The sequence below is a fragment of the Ovis aries genome, chromosome 6 (genome assembly GCF_016772045.2).
Source record: "Ovis aries strain OAR_USU_Benz2616 breed Rambouillet chromosome 6, ARS-UI_Ramb_v3.0, whole genome shotgun sequence".
Taxonomy (NCBI): domain Eukaryota; kingdom Metazoa; phylum Chordata; class Mammalia; order Artiodactyla; family Bovidae; genus Ovis; species Ovis aries.
The window spans coordinates 63,069,901-63,088,695 of NC_056059.1; positions in this window are offsets into that span (position 1 = coordinate 63,069,901).

The window sequence follows — 18,795 nt, forward strand, 5'->3', positions numbered from 1 at the left end:
GGGGACTTGGTTAAGTGGAAATAGAGTTACAGATACTTTCAGAGTTTTTTCATGGAGTATATTTTTATAGCTCATAATCCCTTTTGAACATAATTAAGTCATTTATAGTGTTGCAACTGTAGAAATGGCTTCCAGAAATCCCTCCTGCTACCTCTGTGTCAGTTCACCATCTTCTAAACCAGGAGGTGCAAGATCAGAGGCTGTATTACATAGGAATGTGTCTAAGACATCTGGGGCAGGAAGTATAAAGGTAAAGAAGAACCAACATTTAAAAGGAGCATCAAACTTAAAATACTGAAATCTAGTTTTAGAAAACTGTTCCAAATCTTATACTTAATACATGAAACAAAAACTCTGATTTTTTTTCATATCTGACAATTCTAAATATTTACACAGTATCAGTGAAAAGAATGCGTCAGGTTAAAATAACCTTTTTTAAACTTTGTATGTAGTAAAAGGCAAAATCAAATTTTATTTACTGTATAAGAATAAAAACATAATTCTCTTTCTAGTCTTTCTACAGAGAATGTTTTTATTAGAAAAGCATGCAGGAAACAATAAGGCAAAAACACTGAAGAGATAGTTAACTAAATTAGGCTTTTCTCCTGGGTTTTGTGATATCTATGATATTGGAACATTTCTAATGTAAACTAGGCATTCTTAAAATATGTAATTTGTTATGATTCCCTTCCTCAATCTAAGTACATATTCACTTTCCTACCTAATTTTGTGTTTGTATTCACTGTCAGGTACTCAAAGTTTCAGGCCCCAGAGAGCATGACCTGATTCTTCTGAAGCTTCCTACCACTGACCAAACTCAAACAGAAATCAGCCTCCAGGGTGAGTTTGTCTGAAGGAATCAGCGGGGATATAGATGGTGGTTAAAGCAAAGAGGACACAGAGAGACAAGCCCATGGTCCAAGTTTACGTAGCTACGAAGAGTAGGCTCAAGAGTCAAACTCCAGATCTCTGATTCTAAAGCACATGCTTTTTTTGTTTATTTGTGTTTTATCTGTTCAAACTTTGTTCATGACGTACAAAAGGACTGGGAGTGGGAGGTGCATTCTGATTTAGGTCATCCTCTGTATTCGGTTTAGCTCCAGTCTCAAAATAGGTATTAGATCATTATCCTTAGAGCTTATGAAAATTAGTAAGAAATTCTGTAGAATTGCAAATAAAAATAAAGTTATCTGTTTTTTTAATGTAAAAACTGCTATTTTTTATTCATTATACAATCCACATGGCTAACAGCTTGCCTCTGAAATAATCAGTTACTTGTAAACATGCCCCCACATTTAAGAATATTACTTATTAATAATAGGAATTAGTTATTCTTAAAAATATTCTTTGACAGAGCTTAGGTTAAAAAACAAGTTTAAGAAACTTAAAGGATAAAGCAAAATAAAGGAGAAATGAATTATCAGTTAAGATTTAGTTTTCTTCTCTTCTTTCAAAACAATCTTCAAATTATGACACTGGTTCTGGGGCAAGCTGCTAGTGTGTTAAACGTCTTATATTTGGATACTATGAAATCTTTCCCCTTGACCAATTATTCTGAAACCTGAAAAATGTTCCTCTCATATCATAACTGAAAAATATATATATTTTACTCATGCATTTCTGTAAATCTTGTTTCTCTATTTGTGATGTCTCCTCTGAGATAGTGATCTATAAGCATTTCTAAAAAAAATCAAACAACAGAAACAAAAAACAAGATGAAGAGAGTCAAGAAGAGCTGTCAATTTTTCAGGTGAAAAGAACATCTGCTAATAGCTAACATGCTTGAACCAGCTAGATTATGCCTATGATAAAGTTCATTACTTTCTAAGGATTGAGAGCTGAATAGAATTAGCAACATTATCAACCCAGGATGTATAAATTGCATTTAAAGTTAGAATAATAACAAAGGCAAAATGATTACGTTATCTACAATAGTATAATTAGGGATCACCATCGTTCTTAAGGTCATGTGGAAAGAAAAGCAAAAAGAATTAGGCTATTCCTGCCCATCTGGATAATCTTCTAAAGGATCAAACACTCTCATATTTCATGGACCTGACCCACTTTCCCACAAGCAAAAGGAAGGCATCACTGATTATTAGCACACACGACAAAGATGTCTACTGCTCATATCTCTTCTTCTTTTCGTAGTAATAGAAGTTTTGCATTGTGCTGAATATGTGACTGTCCTAGATTAACACCCATTTGTCTAGACTATTTTGTGTCCTTGTTGTTGTTCAATCACTCAGTCGTGTCTAACTCTTTGTAACCCCATGAACTGCAGCATGCCAGGCTTCCCTGTCCTTCACTATCTCCCAGAATTTGCTCAAATTCATGTCCATTGAGTTGGTGATGCTAGCCAACCATCTCATCTTCTGTTGCCACCTTCTCCTCCTGTCCTCAAACTTTCCCAGCAACAGGGTCTTTTCCAATGAGTGACCCTAGAATTGTCCATATAAATATATTCTCACCAATGAGATGTGAGTGGAGCTAATTTATACACCTTCTTTATCCTGCCAAGTTTTTGCTTTTTACTTGCCTTCTTGAAGCTTCTTTAGTTTGATCTTGGTAATGAGCCACCTTAGACCATGTAGAAAAAGACAGTATTTTTTAAAAATTACTTTTAGAACTTTGAAAATAAGGATTTTATTATTTGATAGATCCTTGTGTATTGAACACCTATGCAAGAATATTATTTTATTAAGTCTGAAAAGTTGCTGCTGAACCACGAAAGACGCCAGGATTCTTGACCCCCGGAGGAGAATAATTCAATCAGGGGCCAGAAAGGAGGCTTGATTGCTCAGAACTTTTGTGTAATAAAGGTTTATTAAAGTACAAAAGAGATAGAGAAGGCTTCTGACATAGACATCAGAAGAGAGCAGAAAGAGTGCTCCCACAAGGACAATATTTTAAGAATGGCAGAAAATATAATGTACTTGGGACCCCATTATATCAGTCTTGGATTGCATAAACTCAGGCTACTAGATATGAAAGAGAGAAACTCTTCTTCTTGTAAATATTTCCATTATTTTTATCTTTAAAAGTAAAATCTACATTCTACTTTAAATAAAGCTTCTCATAATTCAGGGCTTCCCTGGTGGCTCAGACAGTAAAGAATCCACCTGCAGGAGACTCAGGTTTGATCCCTGCTCGGAAGATCTCCTGGAGTAGGAAATGGCAACCCACTCTGATATTCTTGCCTGGAGAATTCCATGGACGGAGGAGCCTGGTGGGCTACCGTCCTCGGCGGTTGCAAAAAATCAGACATGACTGAATGACTAACACTGTGACTTTCTCATGATTCTTATTAAATACTTTTCTAAAATATGTATTTCCCCACCACTTAGAAAGGAATTGCCCTTGAAATCCTCATTCCTGCTTAACCAGTGATTCCAACCTTCTAATAATTAGATCAGGGAATTTCTACTATGATTCCTAGATGTTCTTCAAATTATATTAAAATAAAATAAACTAGTTAACAAATATGGATCACTTACAACATGTTAGGTACTATGTTAGGTAGTTCAAATGTATAAACACATTTAGTCTACACAGAGAAGCTGCAATTATCCTCATTACAAATCCTTTGACCAAGATCATATAGCTCTTAAATATTTGAACTAATATTCAAATTCGTGTAGTTGAAGTCTAGAGATTTTGTATGTAGCTACAATACTCTACTGACTCTGATTCTTTTCTTCAAATTTTGCTTACTCTGATATTTTTTCTGAAGCAAATTTTTTCTTGGAATTTAAATTTATTATTAAGCTGAATCATGCTGAGTATAAATGCAGTATGGATACTTGTTGAACAAGTTATATGTACAAAGCATGATATTTAGCACATGATAAGGACTCAATATGTTTTATTTCAATAAAGAGTGGAGTGCTCGATCCAGATATCTGGGCTCTCCAAAACCAACCTGACCAATGCTATGTTCAGCTGAAGCTAGGGTGGTCACTCAAAATGTGAAGTGATGGGAATATTTATACTGCAGAAATTGGCAAGCCCAATATATCAGTTTGTTTCCTTTGGAGAAGCCAATATTAGCAAAGCACTTATTAAGAAAGAAGAGAAAAATTGTAAAGTTTTATACTCAAGAAGATAATTTTCTATCCAAGGTTACTAGCTAAACATGTAATCTTAAAACAGGATAATATAGGAATATTATTAAAATTTATGAGTACAAAATTGAGGAAACCCCTTAGGTGAAATATGACAGATGTCAGAAAGCCAATGGAGACATGGTATTTTTGCTAGATTCTAGTTCAAATCAGAATGAAGATCTGGTATTAAATTTTCTGTGTGCTTGTTATTAAAAGGCTGAATATAAAGGAAAGTTCCAATTCTGTTTGTTTTTCTTCATATATTAAGATACATGAGGAACTTAACTTTACACTTAGGAGAATAAAATGGTTATCTATGTTATATGTATATTGAGTTTCTGCCTATAAATATCTTTATCATTTCCTGATCTAAATTTAAAGATTAATTTCCTGGAGTACTGAATATTTCTCTTATTAAAATGCAAATATATCGGGAAGTCATTTTCCTGTAACATCTTATCACTTATTGCTTTTGAAGCTCTGACTGATTGGCAGCCCACATAACTGGCCTCCTTGACCCCGAACAGTAAATTCAAGATAATCAGCACTTTGGAAATAAGCATGCCCTTGGTTAAGTATGGAAAGGAAAACTTCAATCAATACTTCAAGTGCCTTACCATACAGTTAATCTCACACATCAGTCCTCCTTCTGACTCACTCATAATTACTAATACCAAATACTTGAGCGGACTTAGTGGCATTTGTCTCTGTCATTTTTGTACCGTGAGTTTATACATTCAGTGATAAAATGTATTCCATAGCAAGAGTTTATAGTCTAGACCTCTTACATTTTATGTTGACCTGATTAAAAAGTTGGCTTTCAGTGATGGTATTCAGTTCTGAGATTTCTGAATTTTTGTCTGAAATATATGCCCAATAAAATGTCATCCTGTCTTGAAGGGTCCAGTTCTATTCTAAGATTGCTATGTTTCCTTGACTCCTCAGTTTCACTGGACTAGAATGCTTCACTTATCTTTCACTGTATGGTGAAAGACTCTGTTTCTCAGAACTTTTGAAAGTTGAGTGCTAGCTTGTTGACCTGGGCCTCTGTACATGGCCTACAGTTCAGTTCAGTTGCTCAGTCATGTCCTATTCTTTGTGACCCCATGGACTGCAGCACGCCAAGCCTCCCTGTCCATCACCAACTCCTGGAGCTTATTCAAACTCATGTCCATCGAGTCTGTGGTGTCATCCAACCATCTCATCCTTTGTTATCCCCTTCTCCTCCTGCCTTCAATCTTTCCCAGCATCAGGGCCTCTTCCAATAAGTCAGTTCTTCATATCAGGTGGCCAAAGTATTGGAATTTCAACTTCAGCATCAATTCTTCCAATGAATATTCAGGACTGATTTCTTTTAGGATTGACTGATTTGATCCCCTTGCACTGCAAGGAACTCTCAAGAGTCTTCTCCAACACCACAGTTCAAAAGCATCAATTCTTTGGCATGGTCCAACTCTCACATCCATACATGACTACTGGAAAAAAAAAATAGCTTTGACTATAAGCGATTCATGGGGTCACAAAGAGTTGGCCACGACTGAGCGACTGAACTGAACTGAACCGAACCTTTGCTGGCAAAGTAATGTCTCTGCTTTTTAATATACTGTCTAGTTTGGCCATAGCTTTTCTTCCAAGGATCAAGCATCTTTTAATCTCATGGCTGCAGTCATCATCTGCAGTGATTTTAGAGCCCAAGAAAATGAAGTCTGTCATGGTTTCCATTGTTTCCCATCTATTTGCCATGAAGTGATGGGACTGGATGCCATGTGCTTTCTGTGTGTTGAGTTTTAAGCCAACTCTTTCACTCTCCTCTTTCACTTTCATCAAGATGTTCTTTAGTTTCTCTTCGCTTTCTGCCATAAGATTGGCTTACTCCCAGATTAACAATTCATAGATTTGTTAATCCAAGGTCCTTCAACTCATGGGACATACCATTCTTTGCTGGACTTCTCAGAGGGTAATCATCTACTCAGCGACTATCCGCTGCTGTTATCAGACTAACCAGATCCATCCACTGCCACGTCTTGAATTCCTCCCATAACCTACATCTAGTCCTATGCCTTAGGAAATGTACCTAAATCGGTAGCAATAAACTACTCTATGAGTTTTAAGTCTTTCCACACTACCTTTTCCCATGTCCTAGTCAGACTTAAAATTAGCTTTTTTTTTTTTCTTAAGTGGGGTGTGTCAAAGTTTCCAAGTAAAGAGAATAGACAAGGCAATGAATCTAATGGTGTTAGAGGCATCAGAATGTGAGAAAGGAAGACAAATCTTGAAAGAAGAGACCTATATTTCCTACTTCACAATTTTGCCATACTAGAGCTACTTTGAATTAATCTATGATATATTGCTTTCTGTATATTGAATAACTTCCTCTAAATAATGTGACTGAAGCATGAACTGTTAAACAAATGTGGGCAAATGCTTCTTTACAATGGAGCTGTGCAAATGTGAAATCGGCCACTTTACATTTCACAGCTATATACAGACTCATGATTATTGAGCCTACAATGCATCTGAGAAAAACCACTTACAATATTTTGTATTTCAGGTAAATTATTGCAATACCAAAATCCACCTTTTTCTTAGAAAAATAGGACTGAAATGGATGAATATGTGCTCTTTCTAAGTGTGTATTTGATACAGCAGATTAGTCATCAAAATGAGTTGTTGTTCACTCACTTAGTCATGTCCAACTCTTTTCATCCCATAGACTGCAACACGCCAGGCTTCCCTGTCCTTCACCATCTCCCTGAACCTGCTCAAACTCATGTCCATTGAGTCAGTGATGCCATTCAGCTATCTCGACATCTGCTGTCCTCTTCTCTTCCTGTCTGCAATTTTCCCCAGCATCAGGGTCTTTTCCAATGAATTAGGTCTTTACATCAGGTGGCCAAAGTACTGGAGCTTCAACATCAGTCCTTCCAGTGAATATTCAGGATTGATTTCCTTTAGGACTGACTGACTTGATCTTGCAGTCCAAGGGACTCTCAAGAGTCTTCTCCAACACCACAGTTCAAAAGCATCAATTCTTTGGCACTCAGCCTTCTTTATGATGTAACTCTCACATCCCTACATGACTACTGGAAAAACCATAGCTTTGACTAGACAGACCTTTGTTAGCAAAGTGGTGTCTCTGCATTTTAATATGCTGTCTAGGTTGGTCATAGCTTTTCTTTCAAGGAGTAAGTGTCTTAATTTCATGGCTGTAGTCACCATCTGCAGTGATTTTGAAACCCAAGAATATAACAGATTTTATTTATTTTATTTTCACTCTTTCCATTGTTTCCCCACCTGTTTGCCATGAAGTGATGGGACCAGTTGCCATGATCTTAGTTTTTTGAAGGTTGAGTTTTAAGCCAGCATTTTCACCCTCTTCTTTCACTTTCATCAAGAGGTTTGTGGTTCCTCTTTGCTTTCTGCCATAACAGTGATGTCATCTGTGTATTTGAGGTTATTGATACTTCTCCTGGCAATCTTGATTTCAGCTTGTGCTTCACCAAGCCTGGCATTTCATGTGAGGTACTCTGAATATAATTTAAATAAGCAAGGAGACAATATGCAGCTGTGATGACTTGAAAATGAGTTGAATGCTTATGAAAAAATTTTTAGACTAAACAAAAGTAATTCCATAGTAATGGTGCATGTTGCACATTTTTAATGAATCTGGATTTGAAGCTCAGAATATTAGGAGGCATTTGCACCATTGAAATAGAATAAAAAAGTTGTTTTAAATTTTTTTATATCAATATGCTTGTATTTTATGAAAGTAAATAATATTTTAAGGGCCAAGGAATATTTTAAGGTCCAATTGGGGGGATATAATGAAGAGAAAATGTTTTAATCAGCTTTGGTATATATTTGAATGTTTTGAATAGTTCTCCCTACATCTACTCAAAATTATGCATCTTCCAATTTTATTCATCCACTTGCCTATGGGTAGATACCTAGATGGCTTTAAATCTCAGCTACTGAAATGTCACAGTGATAGGCAGCCCCATATGAACTCCTTGTAGACCTGGTTAAAATTTCTCTGGTATCCATAGCCAGGAGTAGACTTGGTGAATGATGGAATTCACATACAGTCAATTTCTTTAAATACTGTGAGGTTTCATTATATAATGCCTTCACTCTTTTATTGTATACTTGCCAGCAGTGCATAGGAATTCTTATTATCCCATGTTGTTATAATTGGTATTATCAAGTTTGTTTTTTAGTTGTTTTGTTTTTTTAAAGATACCTTTTTGTCAATCTAATGAGTGAGGAGTCCCATCTGGTTGCTTTAGTTTTACTTTCTCTTATTGCTAGTGAAAGTGTTAGTAACTCAGTTGTGTCCGACTCTGTGATCTCATGGGCTGCAGTCCACCAGGATCCTCTGTCCATGGAATTTTCCAGGCGAGAATACTTGAGTGGGTTGCCATTCCCTTCTCTAAGGGATCTTCCTGACCCACACTGTAGGCAGATTCTTAACTCTCTGAGCCATCAGGGAAGCCTCTAATTACTAGTAAAGCTAGTTATTTGCATTTCTCCTTCTAAAAATTCTGGCTTTTATATCCTATTTTTCTTTCTATAAAGGCTTTTCTGTCATTTTTGCTATTGTTGATTTACAGGAAGACCTTGCATTTTAAATATTATTCAGTAATATTTTTGCTTATTGAAAATATTTCTCTCCCAATCTGTCAGTCACCTACAAATGCTATGTATTGGGAATAATTGTTGTTATGATTTAAATGTTTATATTCCCCCAAAAGTCATATGTTGAAAACATAACCCCCCAAATGATGATGTTGGAAGGTGTAATATTTGGGAGATGCTTAGATCATGAGAGTGGAGCCCTTATAAATGGCATGAGTGCCCTATGGAAGAGACCCAAGGAAACTCAGTAGGCTCCTCCCACACAGAGGACCCAGGAAGAAGGCACCGGCTGACACAGGAAGAAGGCTCTCAGCACAGATGACTATGCTAACACCTTGATCTTGGATTTCACAGCCTCCAGAAATGTGAGAAATTAGTTTCTGTTTATGAGCTACCTCATAGTCTGTGATATTTTTATAGCAGCCCAAATAGACTAGTGTTGTTGCTAGTGGTAAAAAGCCTGCCTGCCAATACACAAGATGTAAGAGACACAGGTTTGATCCCTGGGTTGGGAAGATCTCCTGGAGAGGAAAGATCTCCTGCAATGGAAACCCATTCCCATATTCTTGCCTGGAGAATCCCATGGACAGAGGAACTTGGTGGGCTACAGTGCATGGGGTTGCAAAGAGTTGGACAAGACTGCCACAACTTAGCACAAGCAGACTAAGGATACTTTTCTTTGTGAAGTTTTGCTGATGTCTTCTGTGAAAGTGTCCTGTGACCTCCTAGGTCATAGAGAAATACATTTTGGTAGTAGAGAAGTTGAAGCTACTGAAAAGGACGGAGAAGGAAAGGCAGAGAAAGAAGAGTCAGAGACAAGGGGATTTATAGACAAAGTCATGTCAGTAGAGTGAGAATGGTACATGAATGGATGGATGCATGATAGGCTTGTAGGTATTGCCACTGAGTCACTAGAATTCCAAGTTAATATGAATATCTGTGAGAGATGTTATACTTCTTGGGCTGCTAAGTCTCTTCTGTTTTTTTAATTTCTCTATGTTTTACAGTAAAAGCTCATCAACAGAGGTAACCAAAACCCATTTCTCTGTAATTTGAAAGTAGTTAAGTTCAAAGCTCTACATTCCAGAACTGTGTCTCCACTAGCACGCATCAGGATTTTTCTGTGTCACACAATGCACTGCTCTGTAATTAACAGAACTTTCAATAGAATTCAGGACCAAAAGAACTTGACTTTGATTGGCTCAAGAAAATGCATTATCCAATAAGACTACACTGCTGTTTTTTCTCAAAATTTAATTAGCTTTCAATAAGCTATTCAATATGAGACCCATTTAAAACAGCATATTTAGTTCCCCTCTACAAATTTGCATAGAATGTCTGACAACCAACACTGAGGTTCTATTCTCATATTCAGGGACTATGATAATCATAATAATAGTAAATATTAAATTGCAGCTATCACTGGAGTCTGTTATTTGTACTGCCTCTCTTTGAATAATTGTTTATTGAAACATTTGACAAACTAGAAGTGATGCAATAACATGCAACACAAGTTTTTAATCCAGAATCATCTACCTGTGTTCAAATCTAATGAACTCTCTGAAAAGAATTGGTTTGTATCCCGGAAATCATTTTATAAGATCAGTCTCACTAGAATAGACTATCCACAGAACATTGTTTCAGACTTCCCAAGATGTCTTTTGAGTTATCAGTAGTCACAGACTCACTTTAAATAGAATTTAGTCATTGAACCAAATAGTTACAGGCAAGAAATAAACTTGTATTGTAGATTGCATTGAAGAAGAGTTCATGAATCAAAATAAACTTGTTTTCTTTTAAATTAATCTTCAAAAGTCAATTGGACACACCCATGCTTTTGACATAAAAATAGAATATTTATGAAAATTGCCAAAGCACCATAAATATAAAGTAGCACCAAGATTTAAGGCCTACATTTCCTTATCCTTGTAATTTCCCAGTGAAGGGGAAGTTCTTTGTGTAACTCTCTTAGTCATTTGGGGCTGTTATACCAGCATATCATAGACTGAATGGCTTAAACAACACAAAATTATTTCTCACAGTTCTGGAGACTAACAAGTCCAAGATCAAATAGGGAGCAGATCTAATATCTGCTGAGGGAACTCTATGAGTTTCAGAGGGCTGTCTTCTCATTGTATTCTCCCATGAAAAGGAGAGGCCATAATTTTCCTTTCTCATTAGAGCACCAATCCCAATCATGAAAGCTCCATCCTCTTGCCCTTTTTACCTCCCAAAGGTCTCACCTTACCTCCTAACACCATTACATTGTTTGTTGGGATTTTAGTATATGAATTATGTATACTTAGTCGCTTAGTCATTTCCTACTCTTTGAGACCCCATGGATTGTAGCCCACCAGATTCCTCGGTCCATGGGTTTCTCCAGGCAAGAATACTGAAGTGGGTAGCCATTCTCTTCTCCAGAGGATCTTCCCAACCCAGGGATTGAACCCAGGTCTGCACTGCAGGTGGATTCTTTACCATCTAGGCCACCAGGGAAGCCCATGTAAACTTTAGGAGGAAACAAATATTTAGTTTATAACAACAACTTAGCATATTTCAAGCGGATTTTCAGATAACCATCAATGATGCAATGGCTGATATCCTATTATATTAGTTTATTTAAAAATAATTGGAGCTTGTTAGGTACAGTTTCTTATGTTATCTCTCTAGAGATCCTGATAATTCCAGGTGTTTAATATCCCCTAGGTTAGTAAGATAACTGAGTGATATAAGAAGAAAATTGTATAAATTATAAACCACCACTTTTTTACACTTATTATTTCTCTTGTCCTCCCCACCAAGTTAAGACACTATCAGTTTTTTGTAAAATAAGAAATAATTAAAAATTTTATAGAGATATTTTAATATTATGAGTAATTTTAAGAAATACCAGTTTCTTTAAAAAGATATTTCAGACTAAGGCCATAAATTACCGTCCAAAGATTTTCTTTTTTTTTTTTAGGATTAGACTTTCATCATAAGAAGGCTGTCAAAAAGTTAGATAGTTATTGGAGTCCAGATGTATTGTTTTTTACCGATGGTGTATTGCACAGATGGTGCTCATCACTTTAGTGTGTTGGCACTATACTTACTCAGCAAATGGCAGGTGTTATTGAAAGACTGATTTCTTACTTTCATCAAGAACAGCCATAACTATAGAGCAAGTATAAGTTATCTGACCAGCTCTAGGGCTATCATACAAGTTCAGAGATCAAACAAATTAATATGCCCTTGACTCATCAACAACATAGAAGAACAAAGCCCTTAAATAATTGGCTTATTAATATATAATTTATGAAATAAAATTTACTAGTTTTAAATGTACAATTTGATAAGCCTTTCAGAAGTATATGCAGGTATGTAATCACTCCACAGTCACAATCCAAATGTTTTGATCACTCCAGAAAGGCTCCCTGTGCCTTTGGCAGCAGGTCTCTGCCCCCAATAATTCATAGTTGATACGTTATTTCAGTTGCATTATAGGAATATACAGAAATTATTCCTATGAATGCCTTGGCTAAAGATTTTTTTTGAATGTGTGATCTGAAGATGAATCTGATATTAAAAAGCTCAGAAAGGATTTTCACTCATATCAAAATACTTGGCTTAACTCATTCACATTTAAGAAGCTTTTTCATGAAATGAGGCAGAGAAGGTAGATTTCATGTATTTCCTTATTTATCCTAAAAAATAATTTTATGATTATGGTGTATCACAAGATAAAGAATTTACTGGCCCCTTGAATTTGGACTTCCCAGTGTTCAGAATTGTGAGAAGTAAAAGTTTAATGAACTCTGTTTATGGTTAATATACCCAGTTTCTGTTAAAATAGTCCAAACTGATTAAAATAGATATTGGTATGAGAATAGGGTGCTGTGTATCAAATATCTAAAAATGTGGAAACAGCTTTGAAACTGAGTAATGTGTAGAGGATGTGAGAGTTTTAATGTACATACTAACCGTTGCTGTGAAGGTAACTTTAAAGGTGATCTAATGGAAATTCAAAAAGAAAAGAGCTGGAGAGAAAGCCTTGATCTTCTCTGAGAAGATAAAAAATAATCATGAATAGAGAAAAACTATATAGAAATATTCTCAATAATGATCATTGTGACAAGATCTGAGGCAGAAATTAACATTGAACCAAATAGGGTAGAACGTCCCCAGAGAAAGAGAACCAGGCATGGCTTTTTTGGTCTAAGGCAGTTTGTGTTCTAAGCCTGGCCACAGTTCTTGCCCTTGAACAGGTCTCAGTAACTAATGATCTTAGGGGAACAACAACAAAAAAATGCAGAAACAAATAAGTGTTATAGCAAAGAAAATATTGACAAAAAAGATACACAACTTGAGAATTGCAAGTTGTTTTATTTGGGAAAAAATTGAGGACTCCAACCCGGGAGACAGCACCTCAGATAGGTCTGAGAGACTGCTCCAAAGAGATAGTGGGGGAAGGTCAGTATATAAAATTTTGGTAAAGGGAGAATTCAATGAAATCCAGTGCTTACTTTACAAGAGGAGGAGCTGATGTCATCATGAAAGGATTTAGTGGTCATCAGATCAACTGGAACCTACGGGGTGATGATGATATTTTCTGACCCTCTTGACGTCAACAAGCTAAAGCTTGGGCTAAGCAAGCCAGTTTGTGAATATGCAAGTACCCTTAGCTTACAACTTTTCCAGTTTTGCTGCTGAAGAGACACTGCCCTGGGAAAAATCTCTGATGTTTTCCTTACTTGCCCCAAGTAATACTCTCTTTTCCAGCTCTTTGGGTTGGTTGTGTCTTAGGGGGTCTACATCCAACAAAGGGCAAGCCCAGTTTGGGGGTAGCAACATGTTATTTGGAAACTGGAGGAAAAGTATTTCATGTTATCAAGTGGCAAAGAACTTGACTGAATTGTTTGTGTTCTAGTTTTTTGGGGAGGTAGAACTTGAAGTGGTAAATGTGGTTACTTACCTGAGGAAATTCCTAAGCAAAATATGGAAGGAGTGGCTTGGTTCCTTCTGACTGTGTATAGTAAAAATGCAAAAAGAGACAAATGAACTGGAAAAAAAAAGTTAAGCAAAAAATAATTCGAACTTAAAACTTTGGAGAATTCTCAGTCTGTATATATTGCAAAAAATGAAAAATAATGCTCTAAAGAGAATACAAAACAAATATTTGATAAGAAGCAAATACCTAATAAGGAGATTAGCATGACTGTGACCTATAGCCTTAATCAGGTATTCCAGCAAGAAAACTGCCAGTTTGAACAGAAGAGGAAGGAGATGGGATAGCATAATGGAAGACTGTCGGACATAGATGCCACATGAATGGTCAGTGAAGCTGTTCAGCTGGAAATCTGTGGCATTCATCAAGAAAAGAGTAAAATGTCCCTGAAAGTGTTTCAGAAATCTTCAGAGCCACTGCCTAGATTTCAACAGGGAAGATGCCCTACAAAAGAAGCTGTGGGGGGTGTGACCACACCCTGGCAGCTGCAGCATAAGCGTGGCCTGGCAGAGAGAATCGGAATGGGCAGTGGCCAGTGAAGCAGTAGGGGTGACATTACCACCCCAGCAGGCCTGGAGGGCAGAGCATCAAGCCAAAGAGCCTTGGCTTCTTGAGACTTAAAATCTAATGCGGTTTAACGTACTGGGTTTTAGGCTTGCTTGGATCTCTTTACTCTCTCCTTCTCTCTGAATTCTTCCTTTTGGAATGTGAATGTCTATCTATGATTGTGCCACCATTGTGTTTTGGAAACACACAAATTGTTTGGTTTCACACGTTAACAGCTGGTGAGAAATTTTGTCTTACCCATATATGATTTAGATAATATTTAGATAAGAATTTGGGTTTCAGACTTTAGAGTTAATGCTGGAATGAGTTAAGACTTGGTGCTATTGAGATGAAATGAATCCATTTTGCATCTGAGAAGGATATAAATTTGGGGGATCAGGGTAAAATGTTATCATCCTCAGTGAGATAGTATTAGAAGAGGTAACTGGATGAGCTCAACAGAGTATGACCCAAATGATGCGATTAGTGTCTTTATGAGAAGGAAAAGAGACCAGAGCTCTCTGTCATATGAGGATGCAATGAGAAACAAGTCATCTGCAAACCAGGAAGAGGGTGCTCATCTGAAATGGATTTGCTGGTATTTGGGGCTTCCCAGCTTACAGAATTGTGATAAAGAAATGTTTGTTTTTTGATCCAGTCAGACTATGGTATTGTTGTAGCATACTGAACTGATTAAGAACGATTCTCCTATGGAATCCCCCTACTGACCTCTAGATTTTTGGACTTCCAGCCTCCTGAACTATGAGAGTAAATTTTGGCTTTTTGAAGCTGGTATTAACAGCTTAGCTTCTGTGCACCAGTGCTGAATGGAATCTCAGAGACAGAGTTTTGGGTGAAGTGGCATCACCAACTCGATGGACATGAGTTTGAGCTAGCTCCAGGAGTCTGTGATGGACAGGGAAGGATGGCATGCTGCAGTCTATGGGGTCACAAAGATTCAGACACAACTGAGCAACTGAACTGACTGACTGAGAAAAGAATAGCTTTATTGCTTTACCAGGCTAAGGGAGACACAGCAGGCTCTTGTCCTTGAAACTGTGTTTCCTATGCAGGGGAGTATGGTAAGAAGTTTTATAGCAATGGTTCAAGGGCAGGTTGCTGACAGGATTTGTGCAAGGCATGCATCTTTTAATCTAGCCTCAGGCAGTCTCCTTCATCTCTGAAGAATGCTTCATAAAGTAGTCCCGTCTTCCACTTGTTGGGCTTTTAGTTTTGCAGAAGATCTTGAAGATATTGTATGTGTATCCCTTGAAGCTGAAACAGGACCAGCCCAAGACTGCAGTACTTTCTTGCTACTCTCTTGTCTCTGTATCCCCTGCCTTCCTTAATTAGCAACTATTCCAAAAGCTTCCATGTGCAGGTGCCCCACAGGGTCCTGCTCGGTTTCAAAGCCATTGGCAGCCCTAGGTAACTAACACAAAAAACATATATTAATACATATTGATAAAAACATAAAATTGCAATTGTGAACAAATGTTCTTGGTGAGAGTTTCAGCATGCGTGGATAGTCAGAATGAGTTGTCTTAGTCAGAAATGGCATCCATAAGAAAGTGCTTTGTTAAAAAGTAAAAACCAAAGAGTGAGGAGAAGTTTAACTGAGTCAAGAGAAGAAACGCCAAGGGAAATCCAAATATAGGTGACACATGGGTTTAAAACTGAATATGCAACATTCCATATTTTAATACATATTTTTAAAATTCATACTCTACTTCATGTGCTCTTGTTGGACCTGGAGATTTAGAAGTAAATGAGCAGTTTTACTTTATGAAAGAAGGTTTAATTATCAGGATATTAAAATACTACAAATTATATTACTGAAGATTAATGGCAAAACTGTGTAGATTATTTTTTACCATCTATAGACTCATTATTCTGGAGAACTGCAGTATATTTCAATATTTTCAATTAAGTGAAAGTGTTAGTCACTCAGTTGTGTCTGACTCTTTGTGACCCTATGAACTGTAGCCCACCAGGCTCCTCTGTCCATGGAATTCTCTAAGCATTAATATTGGAATGGGTTACTATTTCCTTTTCCAGGGAATCTTCCCGACCCAGGGATTGAACTTGCATTTCTTTTATCTCCTGCATTGGCAGGCAGGTCCTTTAGTCTCTGAACCATCAGGGGAAGAGTATTTCCTTTTGTTGCTTTTTATCACAAGGATGTAATCTCAATGACACAAATCAATAAAAGTAGAAAGTGATGAAACTACAAACAGATTCCAAAAGTTCTCAAGTTAGCTCTAAAAATTGTTACATATTATGTGGTATGTTTTGAATATTAAATGTGAAAATAGTATGATTTATTTTAAATTTGGTATCTAATTTCATTCGAACAAAATAGATAGTGCCAGATTAACTGAATTTGTTACAATCATCTGATTTATTTACAATTGAATATGGGCAATTTAGATAAGAGACTTATAATAGTTAATAAATTAGCAAGATATATAGCTCTTCTGCTGCTGCTGCTGCTGCTGCTAAGTCGCTTCAGTCGTGTCCTACCCTGTGCGACCCTACGGACGGCAGCCCACCAGGCTCCCCCATCCCTGGGATTCTCCAGGCAAGAACCCTGGAGTGGGTTGCCATTTCCTTCTCCAATGCATAAAAGTGAAAAGTGAAAGTGAAGTCGCTCAGTCGTGTCTGACTCTTAGCAATCCCATGGACTGCAGCCTACCAGGCTCCTCCGTCCATGGGAATTTTCAGGCAAGAGTACTGGAGTGGGGTGCCATTGCCTTCTACAACATGGCAAAGTTTTAACACTTTTCAGATAAAGGAATTCTAATGAAAGGATTGTCTTTTCTGTAAATTGTCTTTTCCAGGAAGTGGGTTCCAAAAAATTATTTGCAGTGGAGAAAGCCTTGGTTGTTTTTCTATGTATAAAAGCAGACATGTGCACTTCATTTTAAATTGCCAAACTCTCAAGGTTTCCTTATAGATATCATTCAATTTATAGAAGCACTAGAGACAAAGTCTAAAGAAAGTTAATTATTCTTGTACTCTTGGTTTGAAAATTACTGAGACTTGTTATTTTCTCTATGACCTAATGGCACTCAATCCCTTGGATTTGAGGTCTTATTTACTGAAATTGGTTCTCATGGATAAAGAAATTAAATAAGGAATAAATCTAAACTGTTCATGTATACACCGAAAAGAAAAAAAAAAAAGCAAGAAGAAAAAATAAATTGACCTAAAGTATAGGTATACACAAAATCAGCAGACAGAAAAGATTCTGAATAATTTAATATCACAAATAGATAGGGAAAAAACTGTCAAATAGAAGAAAATTAACCCCAGAACCCACAATGAGAACTGAGTCAAATGAATACTTCAAGACAAAAGGAGCAAAGGCTTTAAAGATGTAACAAACAAATTGGTCTCTGAAAGAGAAAATCTTACAATGAGTTGGGAGATACTAAGGACAGAATTGATACCTTATGGACCAAAGTACTAACTTCTGGGAAATCCAAAGGCAAACTCTGAAAGTACACAAGAAAGAGGTGGCAAGTTGCTTGGATTAAAGGGTTCATGACTTGGTCAAGCACCCCTTAGATATAGGAAAGTAAATTAGAAATTATGAGTCCTGAAAAAATAAAATTAAATCACAAAATCATAAGCCAAATCAGCTCCTCCTAAAAAGTGCCCTTGAATAAAACAACAAAAAGCAGGTGAAGACTGTCTTAAGTTGTGTGCTCTGGAAGAAATGACCAAAATGGAAATCTATGTGCAAGCAAGCTATTAAATGAGTGGTCTTGCGATAAACTGGCAGAAAAAAAGACATTAGGAAGAAAGTGGGGAGAAGCATGATAGGGAAGGAGAAGCTGCTAAGCAAGGCTGTTATTTGAGGTGACATACAAGTTTATTCTATTCTGTAGGAATTCTGGAGCTTAAATAGAACCATAGAGTTTATTCCACTTAAGGCAAGAAAGCTGGGGTTTTGTAGGTCTATACAGATTAATCATTGTTGGGTTGTCATGAGATGATCTCTAAGTCCTAGGCATATTCACATCTTCCATTGTCCAAGAGCAATCCTACGGAGAGATTTGAATAGACAGAGCACCTAGGGAATGAAATATCCAATCAACAAAAGAGATTTTGGGGCATCTGAGAGGAACAATGTCTTCTGTGGCAATGAAAACACTTTTCCAGTCTCTGCTTAAAACTATATTGAGGCATTTGATAACAATAAAGGGAAAGTAGCAAATTGATAAAAGAAGAAGGGGTATCTAAATATTTTATTGAGGGAAAATTCTCCTCACCAAACAATAAGCAGCCAGAAACTATGATACAACACTTGAATAGAATGAAATATGTTTCATTAGATACTTACAAATATGAAAAACTACTTGAAAAAGTATCTGGTTGTAATTTAAGCAGAAAAATATGACATAGGAGTTGATAGAACTGTGAAGAGAAATGGAAGAAAGATAAAAGGTAACCTTAGAAAGGAAGATTAAATTATAAGGTGCCATGACAAAATAGATTTGAAAAAAGACATAATATAAA